Source organism: Piliocolobus tephrosceles, chromosome 14, assembly GCF_002776525.5.
Source record: "Piliocolobus tephrosceles isolate RC106 chromosome 14, ASM277652v3, whole genome shotgun sequence".
In the NCBI taxonomy this organism is placed as follows: domain Eukaryota; kingdom Metazoa; phylum Chordata; class Mammalia; order Primates; family Cercopithecidae; genus Piliocolobus; species Piliocolobus tephrosceles.
In genome coordinates this window covers 57354325-57374960 of record NC_045447.1, presented here as the reverse complement: position 1 = coordinate 57374960, position 20636 = coordinate 57354325, and the positions used below count along the sequence as shown (strand labels likewise).

Below are 20636 nucleotides of genomic sequence, written 5' to 3'. Positions count from 1 at the left end.
CGATTAGCTCCTACATAGTGTCAGATGTTACAATTGATATGAAGGATAAATGCTTTTAGGCAAAAGTAAAAATCTTATCTACAAAGCAATATAGCAAAATCTGTAGTGACTTTTGTAGAAAACTCTTCTCTGATGTTAATATTCTTTAGTATATATCCAGGATAGACTAAACTGAAACAATATTTCTGATACAATAGCAATCCTTTATATACTCTTACTAAATATTACAAAATTCCAAAAAATACATAAATATCCCTTGTACCATGCATTATGCACCAATTTGGGGCTGCCTGATAAAGTCATGGCTACTATTTTAACATTAAACATTGCACCTCACAAGTTCCGCCATCTATACACAGTGAATGCACATAATGGTGAGGGCTCCTGAGAGGTGGCAAGCTAACTCTAAATTGAAAAGTTTGTGGTGGGGTGTCTCCAAATTAAATAGCAGGGAATATAACTTTCAACAGTGAAGTCAAAACAGATGTAAATAAGATTGAAGCATTTATTGAAGTCTTAAGCCCTCCCACATACTTCAAGCCTTCACCAAACCATCCAGAATCAAATACTGCTGGAGTGGACATCTTTGCCAAATTCTCTGCATATATCAAGAATTCCAGGCCAGAGGCTAATGAAGTACTGGAGAGGGGTCTCCTGAAAACCCTGCAGAAAACTGGATGAATATCTGAATTCTCCTCTCTCTGATGAAATTGATGAAAATACTATAGAGGACATTAAGTTTTCTAGACGTAAATTTCTAGAAAATGTAATGACATTAGCTAATTGCAACCTGCTGCCAAAACTGCATAGTGTCAAGGTAGTGGCCAAAAAAAATCACAACTTTGATATTCCAGAAGAAATGACTGATACCTAACTAATGCATACAGTGGGGACGAGTTCACCAATACTTGTCCCAGTGATAAAGAGGTTGAAATAGCATATAGTGATGTAGCCAAAAGACTCGCCAAGTAAAGTCGCGTTTATAAAAGAGATGTGTTCATGTCTTTCTCTAAGAATTTGCTTTTCCTAACAGACTACTCCTGTTCCTATAGAGTAAACAGTGTATTTTGCACGAACATGCAGTTATTGAAGATTAGGATCAAAGACAGACAAGGTATAGTAGTTATCTTAAAATATATACTCCTAAGTAGTATTATTTTAAAATCATTTTATCCCTCTAAATGTTTGAGGAAGGCATGTCTCTTGTGATTTTGATGAAGACAGAATTATTTTACTCTGTAGAAAGACAGATATTACATTATCAGGGAAGTTAGTCAAATGAAATGGAAATTGGTAAATAGTCAAAAGCTAGCTAGTAAAAAGGATGATCCAACAACATGCTTTAACCCCATTGTATGTTTGTGGAAAGACCATAGCTTAAAATCTTGAGAAATTTGGTACATAAAAGTTTTCATGGTAGAAAGTTCATGGAGTACATGAATTGACATTATGGAAATAATCTGATTTTATTTTTACAGCTAACAAATCCATTCCCCTTCATTTAAACACCTTTTGTGTTTTACTTCAGTGAAGAGATTGTAGTCTGAATGGAAAGTCTGTTTTCCAAGGGATTCTGAGAAATTTTTGTATTCAAGTGTTGGAAAGCTGTCTTCCATTCTAGTTGACAAAAATTCCCCTTTTTGATGTAGATGCAGATTTTCTATACAGTTCTGTTGTCTTCTTTTACTAGGACTGCTAACTTTCGTGATAAAATTCAAATACGATTTTATTTCTTGATAATTTTGGCTGTCACAATTTATCTTTAAAGCCTTGAGCAATCTGTATATAATTAAGAGATTTCTGACATTTATTCTTACCCTAAGTGGATCAGCTCTAGGATTTAGGCATGTTAACTTACTTCTGCTGTGTTTTCAATCTCTCCAGAGTTGCATGAAGGTATTTCTGTGCACTTTAACCCATTTAGAAAATATCTACAAAGTAGGCTGGGCGTGGTGGCTCATGCCTGTAATCCCAGCACTTTGGGAGGCTGAGGCAGGTGGATCACGAGGTCAGGATATCGAGACCATCCTAGCCAATATGGTGAAACCCTGTCCCTACTAAAAATACAAAAATTAGCCAGGCGTGGTGGCATGCATCTGTAGTCCTAGCTACTTAGGAGGCTGAGGCAGGAGAATCGCCTGAACCTGGGAGACAGAGGCTGTAGTGAGTTAAAATCGCACCATGGCACTACAGCCTGGGTGACAGAGCGAGCCCCTGTCAAAAAAAAAAAAAAAAAAAAAAAAAAAAATCTGCAAAGTAAAAATGGAACGGAAATACAAATGTATTTTTATGAACATTTTGATACAAATTTCATTTCATCATTTAATGATTCGCCAATTTCTTACATTAATTTGAATTAAGCATTTAATTCAAAGAGACTTGAGCATTCATTGATATATATGGGCTTTTAGAAACTTCATCCTTTATAAATAGACAAGGTTTGGGCTACACAAATTATATTTTTATCATGGAAAAATTTCAACTCCTCAAGTCATAATGTTGAATAGAATTGGAGTATTTTCTTTAGAATTTCTTAAGCAGGCAAATGAAAGCTTATTATAGAATGCATGTATTTTCTTTTCTCTTTGGAACATCAACACCAGTATATTGCTGGCAGCTATTGTATTAAAAAATATATTTTCACTATCATAAAGGATTCTTTTTCCCCCCTCATGAAAATAAATGACAACTTGGGGTAAATATATATATATAATTTCTGAAGTAAAAAGAAAGATCCTCCTTTCCAAGCAAATATGATCATATTTTATTCTACTTGTGATAAAGGCAGTGAGGCATTTGTTTTGGGGAATGTCCAAAATATCTATGATTTTACTTTTCCAGCCAAAACAGTTTTGCTTTTCTGGCATGTATTAATCAATATGCAAAACATTTTGAAATTTTAAATATTATTCCACATCACACTAATTTATTCTAGTTCAGAAAGATTTGGAGTGCCAGTATTTCTAGCATAATCATATTTTTAATGGATGAACATAAAGTATTTTTCATAAGAACATAAAATAGCAGAAAACATATTTGTTGAAGAAATAGAAATAAATACTATAAAGTTACCAACAAACAGAAAACAAAATGACATAAGTACCAGGAATTTCTGACTAGTATAGAAGTAATTTAATATTTATATTTGGACATATACTGGATAGACTAATTATTGATAAAGTAGTCATTACCCATCTGCAAAATCAAACAACCATAAAATAACATTTTGAATTGTCTGCCATGGGGCTCAATGTCCTTTATGTATCATCCTTTGATTTGACACATTAGAGTACTACCATAGTATAATGAAAAATCTAAAAGCTTTTGAATCAAATAACTTTATAACACCATGTGTTCATTTTTTGGTGTCTGTGTCATCTTGAAATTTATATATATTTCTGAATCTTGTTTTTCTCATGTTTATAACAACTGGGGATAATTTACCTCATTTCAAAACATTTAGTATAAAAATAAAAATAAATTATCAATATAAAAATACCATGCATGATACTTAGGCTCTAAAATATTAGACAAATTTCCTGGCATCATAGAGCTTACAAGTAGTTGAGATAAAGGCGGAGAACAAACACAGGAACTAGTTAGCTAGCTCTTACCTTGAAAATTAAGTGCAGAACTCTGGGAGAATGATACATTCAATAAACAAGTTTTGAAATTGTGAAAAAAAGAGAATGGGCAGAATTAAAATGCTCAGCAGAGATAGTCAGGAAGGACAGGCCAGGGTAGCAGGTCATTGGAGAAAATGGTTGTTAAACACGGAGGTAATACACAGCAATAGAAAATAGTAAAATGGGCCAAAACTAGAAGGGCAGAGGTTGAGGCAAGAAAAACTAGACGTCTTTTATAATTTTGCCTAGGGTTGACTTTGTATCCTGGGTTTCAAAACAAATAATTTCTGTCTATACTACTATACAGATGTAAATGAAATACATGCTTACTAAGCCAGTGGTATAGATTGTTCAGCATTGACCTAGTTTATAATTTTGAAAATAGATAAGGTTTTTATAAACATGCAAAAACTGAGTGCTACTTAGTTCTGCTTTCTGACTTTTTGATAATCCAAGGAAGCAGCCTCATTAAGATTGAAGTATCCAGGAAGATATATTTTCCAAAGGACAAAACCTACTTAGATGGAGAGTAGATTTTAGGCTATCACTTAATTTCCTCCTGTTAATTTTTGGCTAATAATTTTATTTTAAAGAGTGAATTTTACTACTTAAATTATTTGTACTCTACACAAAGATGGACCATAAAACATAATGCCTTATTTAGGCAGACTTCACCATACCAACAGCGTTGTAACTCAATCCATCCATTTGTAAAGCTGTAACCACTGCTGACAGAATGCAGGGTGGGAGAGGGGAAGAAAGTTAAAGAGTATTCAGATGGTAGAATAATACTAACCTAAGTAGTTATAATAGTTACAAATCATTCAACCAACCACTAATGCTATTAGATGGCATGATTTATTGAATATCTACATATGTCGAACATTGTGCTCAGTTCTTCATATTTATATCACACAATTTTCACCATATTTCTGTAAGATAAGCATCATTTCCATTTCGCCCCTCCTGCAGTTAATGCTCAGACAGCATAAACAAAATACCCAGATCCACACAGATGGAGTTTGAATTCAGTTTTTTCTAACTCCAAGCTGAATATTCAAAAGCATCCTTTGATTTTATAATTTAAGATTTCTCCTTTTTCAAAAACCATTTGGTGAGATAGAAAGCATTAGAGATAAAAATATATATATATTACTCTATGTGGTGGCTCTTTCTTCCACTTAAAGCCATTCCCTGTAATCCTCAGAGAGATCTAACTCCCCCACTCCAGCATTTCCTGTGTTTCTTTAGTTCCCCATTATTTCCTATTTGTACAGTAACCCACATCCTCAGGGTGTTATAAAAGGTTGCAAATGAATGAACATGTGCTGCCTTTGTTCAGGGATTTTATATTATAAATTTGTTTTTATTTATTCTACACATGGTTGTTTGTAGTTTGTCCTCCAAAATGAAATGAAATTGATATTATTACAGAAGATGACTGAGTCATATTATGATAGAGACTAATTTCTTTGACCTAGTAGACTAAAAGTTTTCTGTAGTCTCTTAATGAGACAACTCCTTTTATAGCATTTGTATCTTTGTGCTTAATTATTCTTAGTAGAAATATTTAGAAATTGATGCGTCATTTTACTTCTATGGCATGTCATAAAGCTATTTTTTCAAAAACAATTGTTTTGTTTATAATGTCATGAGTAACAGAATTCTTAAAATGATTTAAAAGATTTAGATCCCCCTCCCAAAATATCAACAAAATCAATTTTCCAAGGTAATAAGAAAATGAATAAAATCCCCAGCAGTAGCAAATAATTGGACAAGGAATAAAATCTGGGTTTGGAGGCAGAGCTGAGGAATACAGCATGACTTGGTTCACAGAGCTTACCCTCTCCCTTGAAGTCGAATTGATGAGAACAACATCTTGAACCTTCTCAGAAATATTCCAAAACTGCAAGGAAGGGAACAGAATTTATTTTTCTAATTTATCTCTACCCTTGTTTCACTAAAGAATGATGGAAATCATTACTATGGAGAAATGTGTGAAACATGGCAGGAAAATAGGGAGAGAAGTAAATATCCAGTGCCCTCCTGTTCCAGGAGAAAAGCCAAACCAATAGTTATCCACCTCCTCCTATCATCGGAATAGGATGAGAGCTCTCTCCTTCCCCAGTGGAGTGAGTATTGGGGTATTTAACAGTACCTCAGAATTGATAGTACATCTCATGTGCAGCACAAAATCTTTAACTCTCAGATAAACATCTACCTGCCTCATGCCCTCAAGCTAGGGGAAAAGGAATGGAAAGCAGCCACGTTTGTCTTCAAATTGAAGTTAAAAAAAAAAAAAAAAAAAAAATCCAAAACAGTCATCAGATGTAGTAAAAAGTCAAGAATGTACTTACACTAAATCAGGAAATATAGCTTTTTAAGCATGAGAAAGATGAATGAAAATGCCATAGTCCATATAGAAATGTTCTATTAATTAATTATAACAAGAACATTGATAAAGTAAAAGAAAATAAATAAAAAAGTTAGGGACATACCATTATAAGAAAAAAAAAAAGAAAAAAACCGAGTCCAGTCTAGAAGAAAATATAACTTAGGCAAAAGGAAAACTCATTTTATGTACATTAAAAGTATCATTCAAGAAAACTTATTCTCAAGAAAAAAAAGATTTGAGGTAAATATAAACATATAATTAGATTATAGAGGATTGATTGCCTAAAGAAACAAATCTTAGGAAAAATTATTATTAAGGAACTTAACATCAAGAAAGTATAAGTTGAATTATTTAGGAAGAAGTTTTGAGATAAGCCTACCTAGTGCATATTTTAAAAACATGAACCTAAAAGAATGCTAATTGAAGATATATTTCAGTGTTCCATACTTTGTGTCCCTGGATTGCAATTTACCATAGAAGGAAAATTATAGTTGGTAAAAATGTTAAATAAAATAATAACCCCTGAAATAATTAATTACTAGATTTTAAAATGAAAAAATCCCACCACGATCCAGAAAAATTTGACAGTGTATGTTGCAAATCAAAACATTTTCTCTTTCCATTATTGAATCTTTAAGAAATGTTTTTAAGAGGAATTATTATTCAGATATTCAGGAAGAAAGGTGAACTGAGCTAGGGTGAGAGGTGTTAGAAGTCTAGTCTGTTACCTTCTATTTCTCTACAGCAATATTTTAGACAATGGGTTAAAATCTACAGATTTTAAAAAGAAAAGCATGGCCCACTCTTTACAGCCAGTTGAGATATCATCTGCATATCCGTCTCACTATCTGTATATGCGCACACACACACACACACATGACTCCAGAAAAACATCAATGATTTTTTTTTCAGCTTCCTGGGTTTGTGATTTGAGGCTGTTTTTATTTACTTCCTTCCTTGTGTTTGTCTATCTCATTTACATCTCTTATCTGTCTACCTTCATTATTAAGAACACTTCAGGCCGGGCGCGGTGGCTCAAGCCTGTAATCCCAGCACTTTGGGAGGCCGAGACGGGCGAATCATGAGGTCAGGAGATCGAGACCATCCTGGCTAACACGGTGAAACCCCGTCTCTACTAAAAAATACAAAAAACTAGCCGGGCGTGGTGGCGGGCGCCTGTAGTCCCAGCTACTCAGGAGGCTGAGGCAGGAGAATGGCGTGAACCCGGGAGGCGGAGCTTGCAGTGAGCTGAGATCCGGCCACTGCACTCCAGCCTGGGTGACAGAGCAAGACTCCGTCTCAAAAAAAAAAAAAAAAAAAAAAAAAGTACACTTCATTTTTTGATAAAAACAAATGATGTGACGTTTTTCTCTTAAACAAAAATCTTCACTGTTTGATAGTAAACAATTTCACTATACTTTTCGATTATAGGGTCCTCTTATAGCATGTTTTGTTAATAAAACAAATCTATTTAAATGTATGTAACATGTCAACTATATTCTTTTAAGGTAGATGACAATTATTGGTCCTCTTTGTGTTACTTACAATACCTGGCATGTAGATGTACTTGATATATTATTTTTTAGTAAATAAATACATGAATGAATGAATGAATGAATGAAACAATAACAAACTTAAGCAACAATATATACTTTCCCTTTTATTTTGGTCTATGATACAGGTTTTGACAAAACACAAACTTTAAAATAAAACAAATAAAGAAGTTTTGAATTTTAAAAACCATAACACCAGTCTTTAAGAAATTGATCATCGCAAAATTTTCTTCATATTCCTGGGTATACCCACTCAAATACGGAGGCTGAGACAGTATCATTTTCATTCGTCCAAAGATATTTGGCTGCAGTTTTATATAACTGCCCTTCTGATAACAGGTTAATGAATTAGGCCTGTCTTTTATGTGTTTATCATACAATATAATATAACTTTATTTTGGCTAATACTAATTTATTGGTTGTCATTTTTCACAGGCTTTCATGTATTCTAACTTGCACAATTTGTGGTCTTGCAAAAGTTAGCTGTACATGCACATTCTCCTTTAATCAGCACAACATCATCATGTGTATTTTCTAGCACTTATACTGAAGAAAAAGGACCTGGTTTGACTACAATAGAGACAATAACAGGGCTCAAAGGTTGAAGACAAAAGATTCTGCAGAAATTAAAGGAAAATCTGCTAAAGAGCATGACAGCTCTTTTTGTTATTTTCTGGGCTATAATTTTTGAAATCAGTTTTCATTTTGAAAGTTCCTTAATTTTTTCCCGTTTCAGTCTAAGATATAGCACACATGAGTACTGAAGATAGACAGCCCCCAAAAATGGTTCAATCAGGTGGTATTTGTAATGAAGCTGCAGGCTATTGCTTGGATTTCTTAGTATCCATCTTCATAATCTTCTATATTTAGCTGCAGAAAACTATTGGTAACAGTCCCCTAAGCTCACTTCACTAAAATGAATGCAACAGATTGTTTTTGGAATTAGATATTCTCTCTGATTCCTAGTTATAAATGACTTGCTTATAGCAAATTTCCAATCCTCTATGCTTTAGTTCCTGTATAGCTCTCTGGATAGATAACTCTCTTTGCAGGCTCAAGTCTCCTTTGAAAGGGATAGAAACCATCATCGTTTATTTTTGATATTAAAACAAATGCTTGTAAACTTTTTTTATTATTAAATGTGGGAATGGCTCCAAGGGAAAAGAAGAGAGGAAAAGGAGAGAGGAGAGGACAGGAGAGAAAGATTATGTTAAGGCAATTATCTATTTGTAATTGACAAAGCCTAGCTGACAGTACTTACTGTCAACTGTAATATACAGTTTCCTTCATCATTATATTAACTACTATATTAATATATTTTAGTCAAGCAAACTGTGCTTGTATATCTTTATCAATATCAGTATAAAATTATTTTGCAGTATTGATTTTAACTCGCTTCCATTTGATGATGTGTATATTTTAAGTGCAGTTATCCTGTAGTTTTATTTCAGGGGGTTCTCCTTGTTAGATTTTGGTGTTCTGTCATCATGAGTTATATCATGTAGCTTGACACAATTTTTTATATTCTGAATCAGTGTGTCTGGCCTGGGAATTAAATGTTTCTTAAATTTAAGAAAATTCACAAGTAAAAGCTTCAACCAAAGTATCTTTAGGAATTTTTAAAAATATTTTTTCCCAATTTCTTCCATGAGATTATCAGGTTATATTCTCGAGTCTATTCAGACTTTTTCAATTTTATCCTTTAGTCTAGTCTTTATTTTTGAGTAATATCTGTTTTCCCTGAAAAGAGACCACTTCATTTATAATATCAAATGTGTTTTAGAGAGTTGTTCTTTATTACCTAATATTTTTCCGGGTTGTTCTCTATCAATCTTAACAACACACTCTTAGTCCCAATTTTAGCTTATTTGATTATGAGAGGTTTGAATTATTTTAAGCACTGATATAACTATTAATGTTCCATAAGTACTAGAAATACATACTAAAAGAGGCTTAGAAACAAGGTATTGTCGTAAGAGGTGGAAGGTCAATGGTCACATCAAAGATACAGCCTGCTTTAAGAACCTCTTTCCCTCTCTTCCATCTGCCATCATTATTCACTTGTGTGCCTTCTCAAAATCAAAAGAAAGCTGCTTTTTCTTTGAAAATAATTTCTGAAGAAAGGGGATGTAGAAAAAGTAAAAGTACTGTATCTCATTGGTCAGCTTGTGGCTTGCCTATTCATACCCATTATATAGTTTTAAAATTTTATTTTGAGAAAAAAAATCTGAAATTTATAAAGTTGCAAAACCACTACAAATAATTTTTCTTAAGAGTAAATTTCTAACCTAATTTTACATAACTTCCTAGTATATTTTCTACACATAAGTTATCCTCCTACGAAATCCAACGTAACAAACAACATCATGAAGTTAATACTGAACTATTAATAACATCTAATCCTAGGGTCTCATTCACATTTCACCAGTTATCTTGCTTTTTCTTGTTTTTATAACTGAAGAGGTGGTCTCTTGCTGATATGTGAATGGATTCAGTTGCTGCTAGTTTGCTTAAAATTCTTATATTAAATTAGATAGGCCTATAATTCTCTTGTCTTCTGAAAGTCTGTGGTTTTATATTATTGTAATGCTTATAAAGTGTATTTAAGGTGTTTTCTACTAGAAGTTATTATATAGCATTGGTATAAGTTATTATGAAAGTATTTTGAAAAACAAACTGGTTCAGGTTTATGGTTTCTTGGTGGGTGAATATTTCTATTCAAGTCTATTAAAGTTTCTAATTTATGAAGTCTAAATATCAATTAAATTTTCTCATTTATATATCTATTGGTTTTTATCGGTTACATTGTTTTAGATAATTTTTCATTTTATATGCATTTTCAAATTTGCTTTAAATTGTTCATACACTTTGCTTAATATATTTGTTTGCAGTGTCTTTGCTGATACCCTTGGCATCTGATATTTTTCTTGGTCAGTCTTTACAAAATGGTTTATTATATCAGTCTTTTAAAGAACTTCCTTTTTGATCTTTTCTCTAGCACTTTGCTCTATTTTGAATTAATTTATGTTTCTGTTATATATTTTCCTATCTCTATTTTTCTGAGTTACTGTCCCTCTCTCAGTAAATAGCAACTGTCCTCTGTCAAATGTTCAAACTCAAAACTTGAAATCATTTTTTCATTCTCTCAAAACTCACATCTAATCCAGCAGAAATCCTGTCAGCTTTGTGTTCAAAATATTATAGATGGGATAACTTTACTTCTATGAATGATGGGATTTTGAAAGTCAGTCCTCCATTGAGAATAACTAAAAACAACCCTGATAAATGACCAAAGATATAAATATTTAAAAGCATCAGTGACTTGAACCCTATTTTGTTGGAAATAATAAAACTACATCTCTTCTTTGGTTTAGATTTGTAGGAATCTTTTTCCATCCCTTCACTTTCAGCCTATGTATATTCTTAAAGTTACAGTGAGTCTCTTGTAAGCAGGATATACTTAGGTCTTTTTTTTCTAATCCACTTAGCCTCTGGAAGATCCATTTATGTTTAAAGTAATTATTGATATGTAAGGACTTACTAGTGTCATTTTGCTAATTGTTTTCTGACTCATTTGTATTTCCCTTATTCCTTTCTTTGACCCAGATTATTTTCCATTGTGATTTGATGATCTGCAGTGGTGTGTTTCAATTTCTTTCTCTATGTTTATTTACTTTGGGTGTATGTGTCTACTATAGGATTTTACTTTGTGTTTACCAAAAGGTTTACAACACCTTGCAGTTATACGAGTCTATTTTAAGCTGTAAATAACTTAACTTCAATTGCATGCAAAAACTTAACATTTTTGCTGCTTCTTCCACCTTCAAAGGTTATGGTTTTAATATCACAATATATATCTTTTTGTGTGTGTTTGTTAATAAAATATTAATATTATTCTTAGCACTTTTATAAACTTTATATTGAAATTAAAAATGATTTATAAACCAACTTTACAGTATTAGAGTATTCTGAAGTGACCTATATATTTACCTTTGCCAGGATATTTTACACTTTTACATGTTTTAATGTTAGTAATTAGGCTATCTACATATTCAATGAATTTCCATCAAAATTCCAATCACCTTCTTCACATAAATAGAAAAAGCAATCCTAAATTCATATAGAACCACAAACAACCTCAAATAGCCAAAGCAAAATTAGATAAGATGTACAAAGCTGGAGACTTCATACTACCTGGTTTTAAAGTATATTATAAGGCTAGTAATCAAAAGAGTATAGTACTGGCATAAATACAGACACATAGACCAATGAAACATAACAGAAATCCCAGAACAGAGTAAATTCACACAATTGTGGTCAACTAATCTTCAACAAGGCACCAAGAATACAAAATAGGCAAAGAATGGTCTGTTTTAAAAATGGTGGTGGAAAAACTATATTCACGTGCAAAATAATGAAATTGTACCTTTACTTTAAAGCATACAAAAAAATTAGTACAAAAGAGACTGTTAAAAAAAAAAAAAAACTAGACAAAAATAGGAGAAAAGCTCCTTAACATTCGTATTGGTAACTTTTTAAAAAATATAACACCAAAAGCACAGGCAACAAAAACAAAAATAAAGTGAAATTATATCAAACTAAAAATTTTCCTTTTTTTTTTTTTTTTTTTCTTTTTTGAGATGGAGTCTGACTCTTGTCACCCAGGCTGAAGTGCAGTGGCGTAATCTCAGCTCACTGCTACCTCCACCTTCCAGGGTCAAGTAATTCTCATATCTCAGCCTCCCGAGTAGCTGGGATTACAGGTGCATGCCACGATGGCTGGCTAATTTTTGTAGTTTTAGTACAGACAGGGTTTCACCATGTTGGCCAGGTTGGCCTTGAACTCCTGGCCTCAGGTGATCCACCCGCCTCAGCCTCCCAAAGTGCTGGGATTACAGGCATGAACCACCGCATCTGGCCCAAACTAAAATGTTGCTACAAAGTAAAGGAAATGATCAACTAGATGAAAAAGCAACCTATGGAATGGGACAAATATTTGCAAACTATATATCTGGTAGGGGAATAGTGCCCAAAATATACAGTAAATTTATACAAATTAATAGTAAAAAAGCAAGTAACCAAATTTTAAAAATACACAAAATACCTGATTGACATTTTTTCCAAAGAAGACACACAAATGGCCAAGAGGTACAAGAAAATGTGCTCAACATCACTAATCATCAGGGAAATGCAAATCAAAACCACAGTGACATATTGCCTTACACCTGTTAGGATGGGTGTTATCAAAAAATCAGATGATAACAAGTGTTGGCAATGGTGTGAAATAAAGGGAAGAGTTGTACACTGTTGGTAGGAATGTAAATTGGTACAACCGTAATGGAAAACATTATGGAGGTTCCTCAAAAAACTGAAAATAAAACTGGCATATGATCCACCAATTCCATTTCTCGGTATATATCCAAAAGAAATTGAAATCAGTAGCTTGAAGAGATAGCTGCACTCCCATGTTCATTGCAGCATTATTCATAATGGCCAATATATGAAAACAACTTAAGTGTTACTCAGTAGTTGACTGTATAAAGAATATGTGGTGCATATATACAATGAAATATTACTTGCCATAAGAGAAAAGGAAATTCTGTTGTTTGGCACAATATGGTGAACCTAAAGGACATTATGCTAAGTGAAATAGGCCAGACACAGAAAGATAAGTACTGCATGATCTCACTTGATATGGAATGTAAAGAAGTTAACTCACAGAAACAGAGAGTAAAATGGTGGTCTCCAATGGCTAGAAATTGAGGGAAATGAAGGAATTTTGTTCCAAGGGTACAAATTTTAGTTATAAGATGAATGAGTTCTGGAGATTTGATAGACAGCATAATGATTATAGTTAATAATAATGCACTGTAAACTTGAAATTTACTAAGAGAAAAGATCTTAAGTGTTCTCACCACACACACAAAAGGTAACTATATGAGATAATAGATACATTAATGAGCTTAAGTGTGGTAGTCACTTCACAATGTATACACGTATCAAAACATCACATGATACATCTTAAATATAAACAGTTTTTACTTGTCAATATATATTTATTTGATAGGGAAAAATAAAAATAAAAAAAAGATTCAGTGAACTGTGGAAGCAATGAGGACTATAGGAGTAAAAGTTACAGAAAGGAAATAAGTTTTTAGCTGTGAGCTGGGAATGTGCATCCCGTTGGGGTCATTCTAAACCCGAGTGCAGTTTTGGAATCTGAAATAGGACAAACCTACTGACAGATGGGATCCTTATGAAAGACAGAGAAACAAGAGGAATTTTTGATGGTCCCACAATGAAGAGTCCCAAAATTGGAGCAGTGGAGAATCATTCACAGAGACAATTTATCCTTCCATATTTTTTGTTAAATTTTGAAGCTGTGATAGATAGGAGGTAAAAACAACTAGCCAAAGCTTCAGAAAAGTAGGGCTGAATTTCTTACAGTCTCACAGGCTTAAGGAACAAAAGACCCATTTAAAGATGAATCCATGGGAAAAACAAGGAGGAGTGTAAAGTTCTCCAAGGAGGGGTGAAGCAGCTGAAGATTTCTTACCATTTTTCCATGAGGATAGTTGCCGATCTGGACCTTAATAGAGGCTGAGAATCAGGGTCAGGACTTGCTAGATGGCGATTTACCAGGAACAAGAATTTATAAGAATTTGGATTCCCTGTGTAAGATTAGGATGACAAACTACAATTAGGTTATTTTGCCCTGACTTTCGAATTCATGGAGTTGTAATAATAAAATATATATTCATTTGTGCCTGGCTTCTTTTGTGCAACCTAGTGTTTTAGAGATTTATTACTTTATTTATTGTATCAGCAGTTTGTTCTTTTGAATATCATTCTGCCATGTTACTTTGTATGAATATACCACAATTTGTTTATCTATTATGCTGTTGGACATTTGCATTGTATCTAGGCGTTAGCTATTATGAATTAAGCTCTATTAGGGTATTGTACATGTGCTTTGTGTTTATATGCACAGATTTATCTGACTGAGAGGAATTACTGTGTGACACAGTAGTCTTATGTTTTATTTCAGTAGATAATGTCAAAGAGTTTTCTAAAATGATTGTAAAAATGTTCCCTCCCACCAGCAAAATTCTCCACATTTTCACTGACACTTAGTATTCATAATTTTTTACTTAAACATTCTGGCGAATGTGTAACTATAATCTTAGTTTGAATTTAATTTTCATTTTCCTGATGGGTAATGATAGTAATGTAGTTGAGTTCCTTTTCATATACCTTTGGTTTGAATATGCTACTTTGTGAATTGCCTGATCATCTCTGCCATTTTAAAATTTGGATTGTTTGCCTCTTCCTGATTGTTTTGTGTGTACTATGCGTTCTGGATATAAGCCTTTTACAAGATTCTTGTATTGTAAATATTTTTTTCCAGTCTTTGGCTTGCTTATTCAATTCTTAATCATGATTTTGAGAAACAGAAGTTTTTAATTTTAATGTAATTCAGTTGATTTTTATATTTGTTGTCATTGTTTTTCTTGTTTAAGAAATCTTTGCCTAAACTTAAGTCAGGAATATGTTCTGTTTTTGTTTTTTTTCCACACAAGTTTGACTGCTTTTAGATTTAGGTCTAAGATCAACTTCACATTTATATTTAAGAATAGTATGAAGTAAGTCTCAAAGTTCATAATTTTTCCATATAGAAAACTGGACATTCTAGTGTCACTTATAGAAAATTCTATCCTCTTTTGAACTAATTAGGTGACTATATTGGAGTGGCTGTAAATATGTGGGTATATTTCTAGCTTTTCTGTCCATTGGTCTATTTGTCTAACATTGCCCAATTAACTCCTCAATTGATGTAACTTTATCCTGTCTTGAAATTGGGAATATAAGACCTCTAATGTTGTTCTTTGTTATTTAAGATTATCTTAGCTTTTTTGGGAACTTTTGTTTCTATATAAGTTTTATGATCAGCTCATCAATCTACACCAAAAAAATTGCTGACATGTTGATTGCAACTATATTAAATTTATAGATCAATATTTAGTGATTTGGCATCTTAATATTGAACTTTCATAAGCTTTCTAGTGGTTTAATTATTCTTTAGTTTCTCCAAATAACGTTTCAAAATTTTTAGAACAAAAGTCTTGTATGTCTTTTACTGCATCATTGCTATGTGAATTTTTATGAAATTATTAGTCATATTTTAAATTTTTATTTGTAATTGTTTATTATTGGTATATACAAACACAAATAAATGTTCTATATTAGCCTTGGATCCAACCAACTTCCTTAATCCATTTTTGAATTATAATGGTTTATAGATTATCTTGAATTTTCTACATATAATTGTATTATATCATCTTAGAATAAAAATTTACTTTCTGTATTATCACAATAATCCTTTATAGAAAGTTGACGTTAAAACTCACTGTTCTAATAATAAATTATTCAGATTGTGAATTTGAAATAAGAGACTCAGGTTTGGTGGGATTTTTGTTTGGTTTATATTTTGTTTGTTTGTTTTTGTCTTCCTGAGTTACATTTTATGTCTACAGTTGGCTGGCTATTTGCAGTGAGGCTCCATATGGCCCACATTCATTCTTCAGAACAACTTGGGCAAGTTCTCATGGTGAAAGTAGAGGTGCAAAGGTAAAGAAGTCCAATTATGTAAGTATGTGCGAAGTCTCTGTGTCCTGTTCACTAATAGCACATGGTTAAAGCTTATTGCATAGTGAATCACAACATTAAGGGCTGAGTAAAATTTCCTGCCCCGACTTGGACAGTACTTGAAAGTTACATACGAAAAGAACAGATATAAAGAGGGGGAAAGAATTTGGGCTGAAATTCAATCTATCACACTTTTCCAACCTAATAGCTCATATTTCTTTTTGTTTGATGAGTTAGTTCATCAGTACAATGCTGACAGAAAGATTGATAGTAAACATTTATGTCTTGTTTCTATATGTAATACAAAGGATCTGGAGAACATTTTTGATGCATATAAAATTCTAAGTTTACAGTTTTCTTCTTTTAGCTCTTCAAGTATTTTTTCCTACTGTCTAATGAACAATCTGTAATAATTTTAGTTTCATTCCTGTCTTCATAAGTGTACCTATTCTCTCTTTTTCAAAATAAACTGTTAATTTTAGAGCCATTTTAGATTTACAGAAAAATCGTGGAGAGTACAGAGTTGCCATTACCCCCATAAATGCAGGTTTTCCTACTATAACATTTTACATTAGTGTGGTATATTTGTTACAATTCATTAAGCAATATTTATACATTACTATTAAATATGTCCATATTCTATTCCGATTTTGTTCATAATGTTCTATTCCGATTTTGTTCATAATGTTCTTTTGTTCATAATGTTCAAAATATGTCCATATTCTATTCCGATTTTGTTCATAATGTCTCTTTTTTCATAATAGTAATTTATACATTACTATTAAATATGTCCATATTCTATTCCGATTTTGTTCATAATGTTCTTTTGTTCATAATGTTCCAGGATTTCATCTGAATACCAAATTACTTTTGGTCATCATGTCCTCCTAAGCTCCTCTCGGCTGTGACACTCTCAGACAAGAATTTTGATAATCTTGTTTTTATAACTTTAACAGCTTTCTAGAGTACAGTCAGGTATTTTCAAGGATGTCCCGCAATGAGAGTTGTGTGATGCTTTCCCATAATTAGACTGGGATGATGGGGATACATGGAGGGAAGGCACAGAAGTAAGCCATGGAGGTAAAGGATTGTGGAAACACTATTTTGTCACAGTATGCCAAGTGTACATAACATTGTAGATGTAAACTGTGATTAGCTGACTGAGGTAGCAGTTGTTGGATTTCTTTACTGTAAAGTTATTCTTTTTTCTCCCTTTTCATACAGCACCATTTGGAAGCAAGTCACTATGCATAATTCACAAGTGAGTAATAAAGATTTATGCTTCACCTCTTTGAAGGTAGAGTATCTGCATATATCATTTGACATTCTTCTCTATTTACTCAGTCATTTATTCATATCAATATGGATTCATGGATAATTACATGGTAGTTTATACTTTGGCTTATAATACAATACCACTTTTTATTTTATTGTTCAGACGGTTCCAGCTTTGGACAATGGGAGCTCTTTCAGGTGACTCTTGGTCCATTTGACATAATACGTCATTGTGTTTAGTATGTTTGTTTCACTTTTTAAACTTTTCTTCATTTTCAAACACTGTAAGATGCTAAAAACTCATCTTGCATATTAACTGTCCAAATCTTAGAATTACGTATTTCTCTAAGAAGCCCTGATTCCTTTTGTTGGTAGTGTGAGTCTTCCAACTTTGTTCTTCTCCATTATTAGGTTGACTATTTTAGGTCTTGTATCTTCTCATATAAACTTTAGAACAAATTTTCTACTTTTTCTATTAAAGCCTTTAATATATTAGTTATAGTTAATTTTAATTCCCACTCTGATAATTCCATTATCAACTTTATATCTGCGTCTGGTTTTGATACTTTTTTTCTCTTCAGAATCTGTTCTTGCCTTTTGCCATGTTTAAAGTTAGACATATATCAGGTAATAAAAACTGAAGTACACTTTTAGTGTAAAGTTTTTTGTTAATCTGGGTGCTTTAAACTGTATTTAATGTTTGATGGGTTATGTTTAATGTGTATGTGTCTGCAGGTGTCAGAGGTTTCAGATTCCTCCAGTGTCCTTATTTTTGTCTCACTGCTTGACCTGGGCTTCCCTCAGTATTCCGCCTCAAAGAATCTTTGTCTCACAACTCTTTTAGCTAAAATACAATGTTATTATTTTAGAGCCCTGCTTTTTTGGTGGTAAGTTGTGAAGGAGAGGAAGCATTCTAAAATATTAATATTAAATTTTGCTATTTTATTGGGCCAGTGCTCCTGGGCTCTGACCTTCACAAGTGTTTCTTGGATTCCTTCTTTCACTGTGCCTGAAATAGGAAGGCTAAAGAGGGTTGGAGTAAGAGTAAGCCCATTCCTCCAAGTAGGATAAAGCTATGGCAAAGCTTTATCTTGTGGACAGTAGGCATTTGTAATAGAAGAATGCTGTTAGCTTATTTCTTTTTCCCTTCTTCTGCTAATTTATTTTTCCCTTCTTCTGCTAGAGCCACAGAAGGCTCTTTTTCAGATCTTCACTGTGAGGTCCTGGTAGAGTTCCTGGAGGTAAAACACGCAATGTTCCACCTGCCCTTCCACGCCCCCTGCCCATTGCAGCCGCAGCAGTTTCTCACTCTTCAACTCATCTGCAATCAGTCATCAACATTTCATCAAAATGACCAGTTAAGTGTATTTATCAATTTATGGCTCCAGTGGCTTTCACTCCAGGTAAGATTTGCACTGTGACTCTTGATTCACCTGTCTCTCTACAGTTTGTGGTGATAAAATTTCCTGCAAACTTGCTTCTCTAATGAGTCCAAGAAAACTCATTGATTTTCATTTCGTTCAGGCTTTTCTTTGGTGTAGGTATGAGAGTCACAACTTGCAAACTTCATGTAGGAGCTGAAGTCAGAAGTCTTTATTGCTCTAAAGATTTTGTAGCACTGTTTTCTAGCAATTTGATTATGGCACGACTTAATGTGGTTTTCACTGTGTTTATCCTCCTTGGAGTTTAGTAAAATTATTGAATAAGTAAGGCTGGAGTTTTATTTAAACTTGGAAACCATAGATGTTATTTTCTTCAAAAATTTTATGCTTCTCTTCTCTTTTTCTTGTATTCTAAAGACCCATATGTTAGACCACCTGATATTACACACAGTTGAAGCTCTGTACAATTTTTTTCAGTCTTTTTTTCTTATATTTGCAGTATCTATTCAAATGTTAAATGTATCCAGTAAATTTTTTATTTTGCTTTTTCTTCCACTCTAGAAGTTCTACTTTGTCCTTTTAAAATAATTTTTATTTTCCTTTATTATTTTCTTGTATAACTTTACAGTTTGAGCACATTAAACATATAATATTTATTTTAAAGTCTGTCTGTGATAATTTCATTGTTTGATTTTCTACTGGATAAGGCTCACATATTTTCGCTTCTTTTCATCATTATACCTATTTTACGGGAATTGCAATATTTTGAATGTATGTTGCTGTGTGTTAGGTCTGTTGTCTTCCTTTAAAATGTTTGGTTTTTGTACAGGCATGCAGCTGTTACTTGTGGATCAATTTGATTACTTCCAGGCTTATTTTAAAGTCTTTTAGAAGAGCTCATTTGGAATAGTTCTTACTCTGGGGATGGTTAATCCCTATTACCATACCATAGTTCTTTTCTGGTTTCTACTGAATGTATTGAGTGATCAACAAATGTTCACTCTGCCTTTTCAGAGCTAAGATGGCTCACAACACTATGCAAGCTCAGAAGTTTTTAGCTTTCTGCTTACTAGGGGTCATTTTATTACTCTTAAAGTTCCACCTCATCAGTGCATAGATTAATATTCAAGGGGATCCCTATACAGATTTCTAGGGCTTGTTTCCTTAGTAATTCCCTCTTCTCTACAGCATCTCCCTAGTTTTTAGTCATTTCACGCTCCCTCAAATCTGATCCCTGTTTTCTCAACTCAACAAATCCACTGTGCTCTATTTGTCGTCCATTTAATATAATGGTTAAGCATGGTTAAGAATTTGCCTCTAGATATAAAGCTAGTGGGATCCTGGGGCTCACCCTGCTTGTGTGGCTTCTCTCAGTGACTACCGTCTTCTGCTGCTTGCTGTCCAAATTCTAAAAAAAAAAAAAAAAAAAAAAAAAATTGTCCTATATTTGTTCAGCTTTTTAATTGTTTTGGTGGGAGGGTAAATTCAACCATTTTACTTCATAATGTGCACAAATTAATTTTTACTTTATGTGCTGCTGAAGTGAACACTCTAGAAGCTAATTTTAAAATCAAGCTTAAGTAACAATAAAGTAATTATTGACCATCAGCTAAATATTTCTTCACTATATGAGGTTCTATCTTAAAGGCGATTTTCTCCCTAAGGTAAGAAATGAGATTATGAAGAAAAGTAAGTGGTTGTAATCTCTTTTCTTTTTCCTTTTTAAATATGGTCTCTCAAATTTAAACAATATCTATCT

General features: G+C 32.9%; 1 pseudogene; it reads left to right on the top strand.

Annotated features, from left to right (window-relative positions):
- Nucleotides 1–301: 301 nt before the first annotated feature.
- On the top strand, nucleotides 302–972 carry LOC111537240 (annotated as a pseudogene).
- Nucleotides 973–20636: the final 19664 nt, after the last annotated feature.